The following is a 12,810-nucleotide window of genomic DNA, read 5'->3' as shown; positions in this document are numbered from 1 at the left end:
ATTGATCTATGTGTCTGTTTTTGTGCCAGTACCACACTGTCTTGATGACCACAGCTTTGTAATACAACCTGAAATCTGGCATTGTGATGCCCCCAGCTAAGGTTTTCTTTTTTAAAATTCCCCTGGCTATTCGGGGTCTTTTCTGATTCCACACAAATCTTAAAATAATTTGTTCTAACTCTCTGAAGAAAGTCCATGGTATTTTGATAGGGATTGCATTAAACGTATAAATTGCCCTGGGTAACATTGACATTTTTACAATATTAATTCTGCCAATCCATGAGCATGGAATATTTTTCCATCTCTTTGTGTCTTCCTCAATTTCTTTCAGAAGTGTTCTATAGTTTTTAGGGTATAGATCTTTTACCTCTTTGGTTAGGTTTATTCCTAGGTATCTTATGCTTTTGGGTGCAATTGTAAATGGGATTGACTCCTTAATTTCTCTTTCTTCAGTCTCATTGTTAGTGTATAGAAATGCCATTGATTTCTGGGCATTGATTTTGTATCCTGCCACGCTACCAAATTGCTGTATGAGTTCTAGCAATCTGGGGGTGGAGGCTTTTGGGTTTTCTATGTAGAGTATCATGTCATCGGCGAAGAGGGAGAGTTTGACTTCTTCTTTGCCAATTTGAATGCCTTTAATGTCTTTTTGTTGTCTGATTGCTGAGGCGAGGACTTCCAGAACTATGTTGAACAGCAGTGGTGAGAGTGGACATCCCTGTCTTGTTCCTGATCTTAGGGGAAAGGCTCCCAGTGCTTCCCCATTGAGAATGATATTTGCTGTGGGCTTTTCGTAGATGGCTTTTAAGATGTCGAGGAAAGTTCCCTCTATCCCAACACTCTGAAGGGTTTTGATCAGGAATGGATGCTGTATTTTGTCAAATGCTTTCTCTGCATCTAATGAGAGTATCATATGGTTCTTGGTTTTTCTCTTGCTGATATGATGAATCACATTGATGGTTTTACGGGTGTTGAACCAGCCTTGTGTCCCAGGGATAAATCCTACTTGGTCATGGTGAATAATTTTCTTAATGTGTTGTTGGATCCTATTGGCTAGTATCTTGTTGAGAATTTTTGCATCCATGTTCATCAGGGATATTGGTCTGTAATTCTCCTTTTTGGTGGGGTCTTTGTCTGGTTTCGGAATTAAGGTGATGCTGGCCTCATAGAACGAATTTGGAAGTACTCCATCTCTTTCTATCTTTCCAAACAGCTTTAGGAGAATAGGTATGATTTCTTCTTTAAACGTTTGATAGAATTCCCCTGGGAAGCCATCTGGCCCTGGACTCTTGTGTCTTGGGAGGTTTTTGATGACTGCTTCAATTTCCTCCCTGGTTATTGGCCTGTTCAGGTTTTCTATTTCTTCCTGCTCCAGTTTTGGTAGTTTGTGGCTTTCCAGGAATGCGTCCATTTCTTCTAGATTTCCTAATTTATTGGCGTACAGCTGTTCATAATATGTTTTTAAAATCGTTTGTATTTCCTTGGTGTTGGTAGTGATGTCCCCTTTCTCATTCATGATTTTATTAATTTGAGTCTTCTCTCTCTTCTTTTTAATAAGGTTGGCTAATGGTTTATCTATCTTATTAATTCTTTCAAAGAACCAACTCCTGGTTCTGTTGATCTGTTCCACAGTTCTTTTGGTCTCGATATCATTGAGTTCTGCTCGAATTTTAATTAACTCTCTTCTTCTGCTGGGGGTGGGGTCTATTTGTTGCTTTTTCTCTAGTTCCTTTATGTGTAAGGTGAGCTTTTGAATTTGAGATCTTTCCAGTTTTTGAATGTATGCTTGTATTGCGATGTATTTCCCCCTCAGGACTGCTTTTGCTGCATCCCAAAGATTTTGAACGGTTGTATCTTCATTTTCATTAGTTTCCATGAATCTTTTTAATTCTTCCTTAATTTCCTGGTTGACCTTTTCATCTTTTAGCAGGATGGTCCTTAACCTCCACGTGTTTGTGGTCCTTCCATATTTCTTGTTGTGATTAAGTTCTAATTTCAAGGCATTATGGTCTGAGAATATACAGGGGACTATCCCGATCTTTTGGTATCGGTTCAGACCCGATTTGTGACCCAGTATGTGGTCTATTCTGGAGAAAGTTCCATGTGCACTTGAGAAGAATGTGTATTCAGTTGAGTTTGGATGTAAAGTTCTGTAGATATCTGTGAAATCCATCTGGTCCAGTGTATCATTTAAAGCTCTCGTTTCTTTGGAGATGTTGTGCTTAGAAGACCTATCCAGGGTAGAAAGAGCTAGATTGAAGTCACCAAGTATAAGTGTATTATTATCAAGGTATTTCTTGAGTTTGGTTATTAATTGGTTTAAATATTTGGCAGCTCCCACATTCGGGGCATATATATTGAGGAGTGTTAAGTCCTCTTGTTGGATAGATCCTTTGAGTATGAGATAGTGTCCCTCTTCATCTCTCACTATAGTCTTCGGGGTAAATTTTAATTTATCTGATATAAGGATGGCAACCCCTGCTTTCTTTTGAGGACCATTTGAATGGTAAATGGTTCTCCAACCTTTTATTTTCAGGTTGTAGGTGTCCTTCTGTCTAAAATGAGTCTCTTGTAGACAGCAAATAGATGGGTCCTGCTTTTTTATCCAGTCTGAAACCCTGCGCCTTTTGATGGGGTCATTAAGCCCGTTCACATTCAGAGTTACTATTGATAGATATGAGTTTAGTGTCATCATATCTATTCAGTCCTTGTTTTTGTGGATTGTTCCACTGAACTTCTTCTTAAAGGGGAATTTTAAGAGTCCCCCTTAAAATTTCTTGCAGAGCTGGTTTGGAGGTTACATATTCTTTCAGTTCCTGCCTGTCTTGGAAGCTCTTTATCTCTCCTTCCATTTTGAATGAAAGCCTTGCGGGGTAAAGTATTCTTGGTTGCATGTTCTTTTCATTTAGGACCCTGAATATATCCTGCCAGCCCTTTCTGGCCTGCCAGGTCTCTGTGGAGAGGTCTGCTGTTACCCTAATATTCCTCCCCATAAAAGTCAGGGACTTTTTTTCTCTTGCTGCTTTAAGGATCTTCTCCTTATCTTTGGAATTTGCAAGCTTCACTATTAAATGTCGAGGTGTTGAACGGTTTTTGTTGATTTTAGGGGGGGATCTCTCTATTTCCTGGATCTGAATGCCTGTTTCCCTTCCCAGATTCGGAAAGTTTTCAGCTAGGATTTGTTCAAATACATATTCTGGCCCTCTGTCCCTTTCCGCGCCCTCGGGAACCCCAATTAAACGTAGGTTTTTCTTCCTCAGGCTGTCATTTATTTCCCTTAATCTATCCTCATGGTCTTTTAATTGCCTGTCTCTTTTTTCCTCAGTTTCCCTCTTTGCCATCAACTTGTCTTCTATGTCACTCACTCGTTCTTCCACCTCGTCAAGCCTCGTCGTTAGGACTTCTAGCTTGGATTGCATCTCATTTAATTGATTTTTAATTTCTGCCTGATTAGATCTAAATTCTGCAGTCATGAAGTCTCTTGAGTCCTTTATGGTTTTTTCTAGAGCCACCAGTAGCTGTAAAATAGTGCTTCTGAATTGGCTTTCTGACATTGAATTGTAATCCATATTTTGTAACTCTGTGGGAGAGTGGGCTGTTTCTGATTCCTTTTTTTGAGGGGTTTTCCTTCTAGTCATTTTGCTCAGTGCAGAGTGGCCAAAAACAAGTTGTATTGGGAAAAGGAGAAAAAGAGAGAGAAGGAAAGAAAAGAGAAAAAGAAAAAAGAGAAAGAAGAAAAAAATAGGGGAAAAAGAGAAGAAAAAGAAAGAAAAAGAAAGGAGAAAAAAGAAAAAAGGGGGGGTGGGGGAAGCAATCAGAAATCAAGAAGAAAGAGAGAAAAAAAAAAGGCACAAAACAAAACAAAAGAAAAACAAAAAAAAACAAAAACAAAAACAAAAAACAAAAAAAACCACGGGGGAGTATCTTCCGATTCTGTGTAGTTTAAGTCCCTTGATTTCCCTTGGAACTGGTCCGTCTCGCTGGTCTTCTGGGGGAGGGGCCTGCTGTGCTGATTGTCAGGTGTTAGCACTTGGGGGAGCTGCTCTGCCCCTGCCTGGTGCAGGGCTCGGTGGGGGTTGTTGACCCCGTGAGGCCCCGGGAGGAAGCCACAGTGGCGGGGGCAGCTCTGGGACCCTGGATCCAGCCCCCGCAGTAGCTCCGGGGCTCTCCTTCTGCAGGGCCTGGGGGCTCCGGGGCGGGGCCGCTGATCTGCTCAGTTCCAGGCAGGAGCGTCCTCGCTGTCCTGGGCCCTCCCGGCCTCTGCCTGTCCCGGGGGAGGCCGGATCCTGGGCTGTGTCCCGGCGCCCTGTGCTCCGGGGCCTGCGCTGTTGGATTCGCGCTCCCGGCGGTGCAGCCCCCTCCGCGGAGCCGCCGCCCGAGCCTCTCCGAGCTGTTCCCGGAGCCGCGCAGCCCCCTCCGCGCGGAGCTTCTTCCTCTGCGCGAGCCGCCGCCGCTGAGCTGTTCCCGGAGTCGCGCAGCCCCCTCCGCGGAGCCGCCGCCCGAGCCCCTCCGAGCTGTTCCCGGAGCCGCGCAGCCCCCTCCGCGGAGCTTCTTCCTGCGCCCGAGCCGCCGCCGCTGAGCTGTTCCCGGAGCCGCGCCGCCCCCTCCGCGGAGCTTCTTCCTCCGCCCGAGCCGCCGCCGAGCTGTTCCCGGAGCCCCGCAGCCCCCTCCGCGGAGCCGCCGCCGCCGAGCTGCTCCCGGAGCCCCGCAGCCCCCTCCGCGGAGCCGCCGCCCGAGCCCCTCCGAGCTGCTCCGGGTCCCGCCGAGCGCTGCAGCCCTTAGGGAGCTCGGCGCACTCTCCGGGGCGCAGTTCCTCTGTTACTGTCCCAGGGAGCCCGAGGGCGTCCCCGCCCTCCTGGGGATCCTGCTCCAATTCCCGGGGAGCCCCTTTCCGCGGGGAAGGTCGGTGCAGCTCCTGCTCCTCCGGGACGGGGCTCTCCTGTCCTGGGGACACTCGCCCCGGCCTCAGCCCGGCTCCTCGCGGGGCCCCTCCCCCTTGGAGGCCTTTTGTTCCTTTATTTCTTTTTCCCCGTCTTCCTACCTGATAGAAGCGCGAACTCTTCTCACTGTGGCGTTCCAGCTGGTCTCTCTTTAAATCTCAGGCCGAATTCGTAGGTTTTCAGGATGATTGGATGGTTTTCTAGGTAATTTGCTGAGGACAGGTGACCTGGAGACCCTGCTCCTCCGCCATCTTGCCCCTCCCCCCTGCCATCTTGCCCCTCCCCCCTGTTTCGCTTTTTAAAGTAGGCTCCATACCTAGTGTGGAGCCTGACATAGGACTTGAACTCACAACCCTGAAATCAAGACCTAAACTGAGATTAAGAGTTGGATGCTTAACTGACTAAGCCAGTCAGGTGCCCCTAAAAAGTTGGATTAACGGAGGTGCATGACTATATTAAAAATGGTGAAACAGAAATTAGAACAAGGGTTTCTGTGACTCCGACTATAAGTATTCTTTTCTTCCTTACTACACAAGCTAATAAGTCAACTTTCAAAAATCATTGATAAAGCAAAGGGTAAAAACCTCTTTATATGTTGGTCTCAGCCTAGGATCAATTGTAGAACTTGATTAACAAATTATCAAATGACATAATATTATAACATAATATACCTAGAAGAAATGTAAGCTTCTAAGTCAACATTTCTGCGTTAATTGAGGTCACTTTGCAATTCACCCCTCATTGTGTAGTTATTTCAAAGGGAATCTGCTCACCTAAATGAAACTGTGTTAAGACTTGCTTTCTTGCCCATATACATACTAGAAGACAGAGTTAGACTCATTTTGCTGCTGAGACTCATTTTGCTGCTGCTGATATTGCCTTTTCTGACCTACTTTCTGCAACCTCGTTTACAATCTGATATTGGAGGAATACATACTTTATTTGTGTGTGTGAGATAGAGTTAAAAACAAGAAGATGGATAATGATATTGCCTCCTGCAAACTGTTTATCAGAGTATCCTTCCAATAGAAAGCGATCCACACTGGCATGAGGAAGAAATGTAGAAATAGATTTCAACATTGTCCTTGAAGCAAAGATTGAGTAATAATTTTATGCTTTTGGTCAAAGGAAGATTATAAAAGAAAAAAATACACATGCAAAGGACTGACATTGTCCACAGGAACAATACAGTCAATTTGTTAACTGGAGAGATTCTGCATGGGAGATGTGTTTATTTTAATCTTGAACTGTTTTCTGCTTTGTCCCTTTGCACCCATAGAGCCTTGATTTGCATATCCTCTTTCAAAAGAGATCCTATTCTCTGTATGGTAAATTCTTTAAAATACAAATACACACATACATACACACAAATACTTAGAATTTCACATAAAGGTTTAATAAGAGTTGTTCACTTAAATATATTTAAATTTTAAAAAGTGAAAAAAAAATAAATAAAAATAAATAAATTTTAAAAAGTGAGTTTATTAGTATAGACATTTGACACACACACAAAAAAAGACATTTGACACATATCCTATGTTGATTTTCTATATTATGAAAGTTTCATATTGTTATGTAACTTTATTTGGAAGTATAGTTAATATTGGAAAATGTTATTTCCTATAGATATTCTTGATCTATCACCATAGCTGCACTGTTTAGATGTAATCTACTTTTTGGATTACTAAATTTAATCACACATTACACAATGAAGATATTGAACATGTGGCTATCCTCAAACTAGATTTGTTTGCAGTTCTGCTTGCAAACTTAATATCAGGCATAAACTATATTAAAAAAGAAAATGATCCATTAGGTAGCAGCATTTCTTCTGAGCACTCCAAGATCAAACTCAACTTAGTGATTATATTTTATTTGCTTTTGAGTATAGGTTAGGAAGATCATTTTCATTTTAAATATTGTCAGTTTTACTTTAAAAGTACAGAAACATTTCCAGATAATAAAACATGTTTACCAAGCTACATTGCCTCAAGGCTACACCACCTACACCATATAGAGATGGCCAAATTAAACCATCATTCTTTACAACAGTCCTGTCATAAATGTTTACTGGAATAGTGCTGTCAAGCTACCTTAGATAAAGTAGGCCAGAGTCACTGAACAATATTTTAGACTTCTATTCTATGGCTACCCTATGCCATCCCCAAACACTTGTCCTTGATGGTACTTAACAAAAACTGGGATCAACGCAGAGCCTTAGGCAGCAGATGAGCAATATCTCAGCCTCATTTATTTGAAAAAATGTAATGTAGGCTATATCTTTATGCCAGAGTAACAAGGATTTAAGAACAAATCTTCTCAATGGAAGACATAATCCATTATAATTTATTTTAACTAAAACACTGAACATTGTATTTTCATTTTACACTTTTGACCTTGGGTTTTTTTTTTGTTGTTGTTGTTTTGTTTTTGTTTTGTTTTTTGTCTATGGCAGATATTCACATAATGATGAGCAGAATTTTAATATATGGAATCATGTTTTTAAAACTGAGACAAGCTAGTTTTTTAAATATAGTGTAGAAAAGCACTTCCTATATGAACATTTTTTCCTTCTGTAGTTTACAGAGAAGGAACTAGAATTATGTCATGGCCTTAAGCTTCACTTTCTCTTTGTTTTTCTTCACATTTTGTTCTTACTTTATTACTTTTTTTTTTTTTTACCTTTACCAGTTTTCCTTTTCTAGTTTTCTGCAGTTATGTTTAGAAGTTGCTCATGAAAATCTTTCCATTGAATTAATAACAATGTATCTATTAAAAACAATCTTTTTTTTTTTTAAAGATTTTATTTATTTATTCATGAGAGACACAGAAAGAGAGAGAGAGGCAGAGACACAGGCAGAGGAGAAGCAGGCTCCATGCGGAGCCTGATGTGGTACTTGGTCCCAGGTCTCCAGGATCAGGCCCTGGGCCTGAAGGCAGGCTAAACCGCTGAGCCACCTGGGCTGCCCCAGAACAAACTATCTTATATAAATCAGATTATCAAGCATTACAAGGGTGCACTACTGACAAAACCACACATCCTTTCTTTTCTAGCTTAAATTTTAGTTGGAAAGATGACAGGTTGGCCAGATAAAGCCATTTGAAATGCAGTGCTGTGTCTTACATTTTTATTTTATCTGAAATTCCATGAAAATAAAAGATATTAAAATATGTCAAACTGAAATGAAAAGGAATTATTTTCCTTCTAGATAAGAATAGGTAAGCATATGCTTTAGCTATTAGCTATTTAAGATATACACACCAAATCAAAAGCAGATTCCATATCAAGTTCTCCATCTAATAAATAGTCTATTTTGTAGGAAGGTCAGCATACATGAAGATATTGAACTGGGAAATGATAAGTCATAAAAATAAAATCTTCCTTACTCTTTGTTGTGTAAAATGTTTAAGCTGAAACTGTGCTAGGATGCCATGTTTCCATACTGTTGTTGATTCAGTAGCATTAAAAAACCTAGTAATTTTTCAAATGTGGGAAGAGGATCTCATTATCCTGTCTTGAATGTAAAAGCTTATAAACCATAAAATTGAATGATTCAATAAATCAATCCTTAAAGAAGACTACCAAGAGAATATATTCGTGATTTATGCATCTTTAAGCATATATAAAGGATTACCCCTGGGATCTTGTTATGTAAAGGAGTTTTCTAGTATACTCATCAATTCAACTACTATTTTTGCTCATTCTAGACATTTTCTAGTATACACTCAGGACTTGGATATGTGATGAGTAGTGATTGATGTTAGTAGGTAATCTCCCCTCTGGACTCACACATCACCATATTAAAATTTTCTAAATTGCACATTTGGGGGAATATTCCAAGAGAGAATTTTCATTATACATTATGCTAATCTCATTTTATGTGTTTGATTCTCTGGTAATGCATTATTCATCATATAAAATTTGATCCAGGGAAACATACCAATCTGTAGAGTGGGCAGCATGTATTAAAAAAAAAAAACAAAAAACATGAGAAATATAGACAGGAGTACATACTAATTTTAGAATAGAATTTAAGAGGTTCCAAATTATCACTTCTTTTCATTTAAAATTGTCAGTCACTGGATACTTTATAGGGAAATTTCAGTGTTCATAGTTTGATACATTGCCCAGTTTTCTTTTCTGAACTTATCTATTGAGGCTAGTTAAGGTTTCTATAGACAAAATTTTGGTATTTTGAGCCATTCTTTAAACAAAATATAGGAGGAACCTTCTTTACAGTGACATAGAATCAATTTTAAAAAGTCAAAATTCTTAAAACATTATTTTCCCTTTAATGTCTCAGTGTTACTGCAACTCATAGGAAACAAAATCATAAATTCTTAATTTACCAGATAGAATAAGTGAGTAATGGGATTTTTTTTGTTCAAGGTTAATTCTTTTTAATTTTTTTTTTAATTTTTATTTATTCATGATAGTCACAGAGAGAGAGAGAGAGGCAGAGACACAGGCAGAGGGAGAGGCAGGCTCCATGCACCGGGAGCCTGACGTGGGATTCGATCCCGGGCCTCCAGGATCGCGCCCTGGGCCAAAGGCAGGCGCCAAACTGCTGCGCCACCCAGGGATCCCTGTTCAAGGTTAATTCTATAGTTCTTTCTTTCCCCATTCATATTTTATGATTTTAACCATTCCCAATCTGATTAAAAGATGTTTTCCAGTCATTGTTCAAATAAAATTGTCATCAGTAAAAATGAAATTTGTTTAAGTTTTAACAGGGTAAAGGAATAAAATCATAGCTATGTGTTGAGCTTATTTTTCTCTGATAGGATAGGGAAAAAATTACTTTTGAAAAGGATAATCTTGTAATAGCTTATGAAAGTCTCTTGTTCATAAATATTCAAGGACAAAACTATATTATAATGATACATGGCTGTCTGACCTTTTTATTCTTATTTTTTAGTATCTTAAATTATGATTGAGTCAGCTAGAAAATAGATTAAATGGTTCTTTAATTTGTCTTTTGTTTTTTAACATATTTTTCTTTCAGTTATAGTTTTACCAGTGTCCTTACTAAAATACTAAATACATCACACTAAAACTATACTTCAGTGACAAACTTTAAAAAATTCTAAGTAATTTATGTATATTGAATGCATACTCTGTACTTGACATTCTCCTATATGTTCTAAGAGATCTATTTATGGTCAAGTTATAGAGGTCAAAGTGCATACAAAAATCTAACATGTAATCAGAACAGTACTGATTATAGGACTCTATACTAGTTTTCAAAATTAGAAATATCAAAATTAATAATATCAAGATGGTTAGAAAGACTAGAGAAGTCTTCACGGAGAAGTTAAGCACTGGTGTAAAAATAAAACACTTGCTAAATATTTGCTAACATAAAATAAGGCACATTCTTATAATCCTATTTTACCTAGGTCATTGAAGCAACTTTGAGATTGACTCCTTGACAGTTTTTCCTTCCTATTCATCCTCTGCACTACTTCTAGAGGTATTAAAGATCAAAATTGATCATGCCAGGTCATTTTAAGTACTGTGTTGTCTGCTGACTAGTTGATAAAAATTCAAACTCTAAAGTGAAAAATATAAAGGTTATTTCCATCTTACTCCAATCTAATTTTTTTTAAAGATTTTATTTATTTATTCATGAAAGTCACAGAAAGACAGGCAGAAACACAGGCAGAGTGAGGAGATGCAGGCTCCAAACAAGGACCCTGATATGGGACTCGATTCCAGGAATCCAGGATCAGGATTTGAGCCAAAGACGCTCAACCACTGAGTCACCCAGGCCTCCCCAACCTATTATTATTATTATTATTATTATTATTATTATTATTATTATTATTATTTTAAATTTCTGTTGTCATCCTACTGACTCTTCAACATTCAGCTCTAATGGTACTTCCACTAATAAACCTTGCTTGGCTCCACAAGTTGGATTCAGTGACTCCAGTGTTTCTCAACTTATGAGTACACAGTTACACACACAAACATACACATGCTTCCCATATTTCAAGAATCATCAGTGATACAGTGAGATCGGGAATATACTTACCTTCCTATTAGTCCTGGACTTGTTACTGTCTAACATCTTCATAAATATCTTCTGGCAATGACTTATTGGTAGGAAGAAGATATTCTTAAAAATTGGCTTAGGTAAAGCCTGAGAGAAATAAAGATTGAGATGTAAGGAAGAAGAAAGTACTACACTTTAATAATGTCTACTTTTAATTTTGCTTGATATCATAGTAACATGCAGTCTGGAGAGCTGTGAGAAGTAATCTAAATATTAAAAATGACCATAAAATAGGTATTTATGCACAAATTTTCTATCTAAAATATCAGATGAGTATGATACTCTGTTACAATTTTAAAGACTTTAAATTAGCTCTCAAATCTTCACAGCAGCCCTTTTGGCTCCCAGAGCAGCGTCATGGCAGTTGGCAAGAACAAGTGCCTTACGAAAGGCAGCAAAAAGGGAACCAAGAAGAAAGTGGTTGATCCATTTTCTAAGAAAGATTGGAATGATGTGAAAGCGCCAGCTATGTTCAATATAAGAAATATTGGAAAAACACTAGTCACAAGAACTCAAGGAACCAAAATTGCATCTGATGGTCTCAAGGGTCGCGTTTTTGAAGTGAGCCTTGCTGATCTGCAGAATGATGAAGTTACATTTAGGAATTTCAAGCTAATCACTGAGGGTGTGCAGGGCAAAAACTGCCTGACTAATTTCCATGGATCTTACCCGTGACAAAATGTGCTCCATGGTCAAAAAATGGCAGACCATGATTGAAGCTCATGTTCATGTAAAGACTACTGATGGTTATTTGCTTCTTCTATTTTGTGTTGGTTTTACTAAAAAATGCAATATTCAGATTCGGAAGACCTCTTATGCTCAGCACCAACAGGTCTGCCAAATCCGGAAAAAGATGATGGAAATCATGACCTGAGAGGGGCAGACAAATGATTTGAAAGAAGTGGTCAATAAATTGATTCCAGACGGCATCGGAAAAGATATAGAAAAAGCTTGTCAGTCTATTTATCCACTCCATGATGTCTTTGTTAGAAAAGTAAAAATGCTGAAGAAGCCCAAGTTTGAATTGGGAAAACTCATGGAGCTTCATGGTGAAGGTAGTAGTTCTGGAAAAGCTACGGGGGCTGAGACCGGTGCTAAAGTTGAATGACCTGATGGATATGAACCACCAGTCCAAGAATCTGTTTAAAATTCAGACATTTAATGGTGACAAAAACATATTTGTGATGTTTAATTTCTTATCATTCTTTTTAAATAATCAGCAATCCTGCTTGGTGAAGCAGATGTTCTGAACTGACAGTGTGAACTTTTCAGAACTGCTGTATGGATCTTATCCATTGCTCTTGGCTACTAAATAGCTGCAAAAGGGTAGTGATCTGTTTTAAGCTGTAGTGATCTGGATGGAAGTGTTATAGATGGTTAAAAAAAGGAAACTTTAAAAAAAAATCTTCACAGCAGAATTTATAATTAATATGAATATGGGACATAAGACGTTAAAGATTAAATATATATATATTTAAATATCTCTTTAAGAGAGTTCCTCATAAATAACTGAAAGAGCCTGACCTTAAAACTCAAGAAGGTATATTTTTTTATTATGAAGGTCTATTCAACTAATTTCTTTTCCAGAAATAAAATAGGAAACCGCCAACTAAATAATCAATTCACCACGTATGAGTTTGCCAGTTTCAAAATGAGCAAGAGCAGACATAATATGATTATGAGGACTCAGAGCATCCAGGACATACAGCTGAATCCCACATAAATTGTCAGCCAAAGGGAAATGTTGTTGGATGGCCTACTAAGAGGGATTTACGAGAATCAAGCTTTTTGATATGTGTTTCTGTGGTGAG

At 38.8% G+C, this 12,810-nt stretch overlaps 1 pseudogene; it reads left to right on the top strand.

Moving 5' to 3' along the window:
* Positions 1-11,356: 11,356 nt before the first annotated feature.
* LOC121500601 lies at positions 11,357-12,146 on the top strand (annotated as a pseudogene).
* Positions 12,147-12,810: the final 664 nt, after the last annotated feature.

Source organism: Vulpes lagopus, chromosome 10 (genome assembly GCF_018345385.1).
Source record: "Vulpes lagopus strain Blue_001 chromosome 10, ASM1834538v1, whole genome shotgun sequence".
Classification (NCBI taxonomy): domain Eukaryota; kingdom Metazoa; phylum Chordata; class Mammalia; order Carnivora; family Canidae; genus Vulpes; species Vulpes lagopus.
Note: the sequence above shows the minus strand (reverse complement) of the source record. Positions and strands in the feature narration are given on the sequence as shown.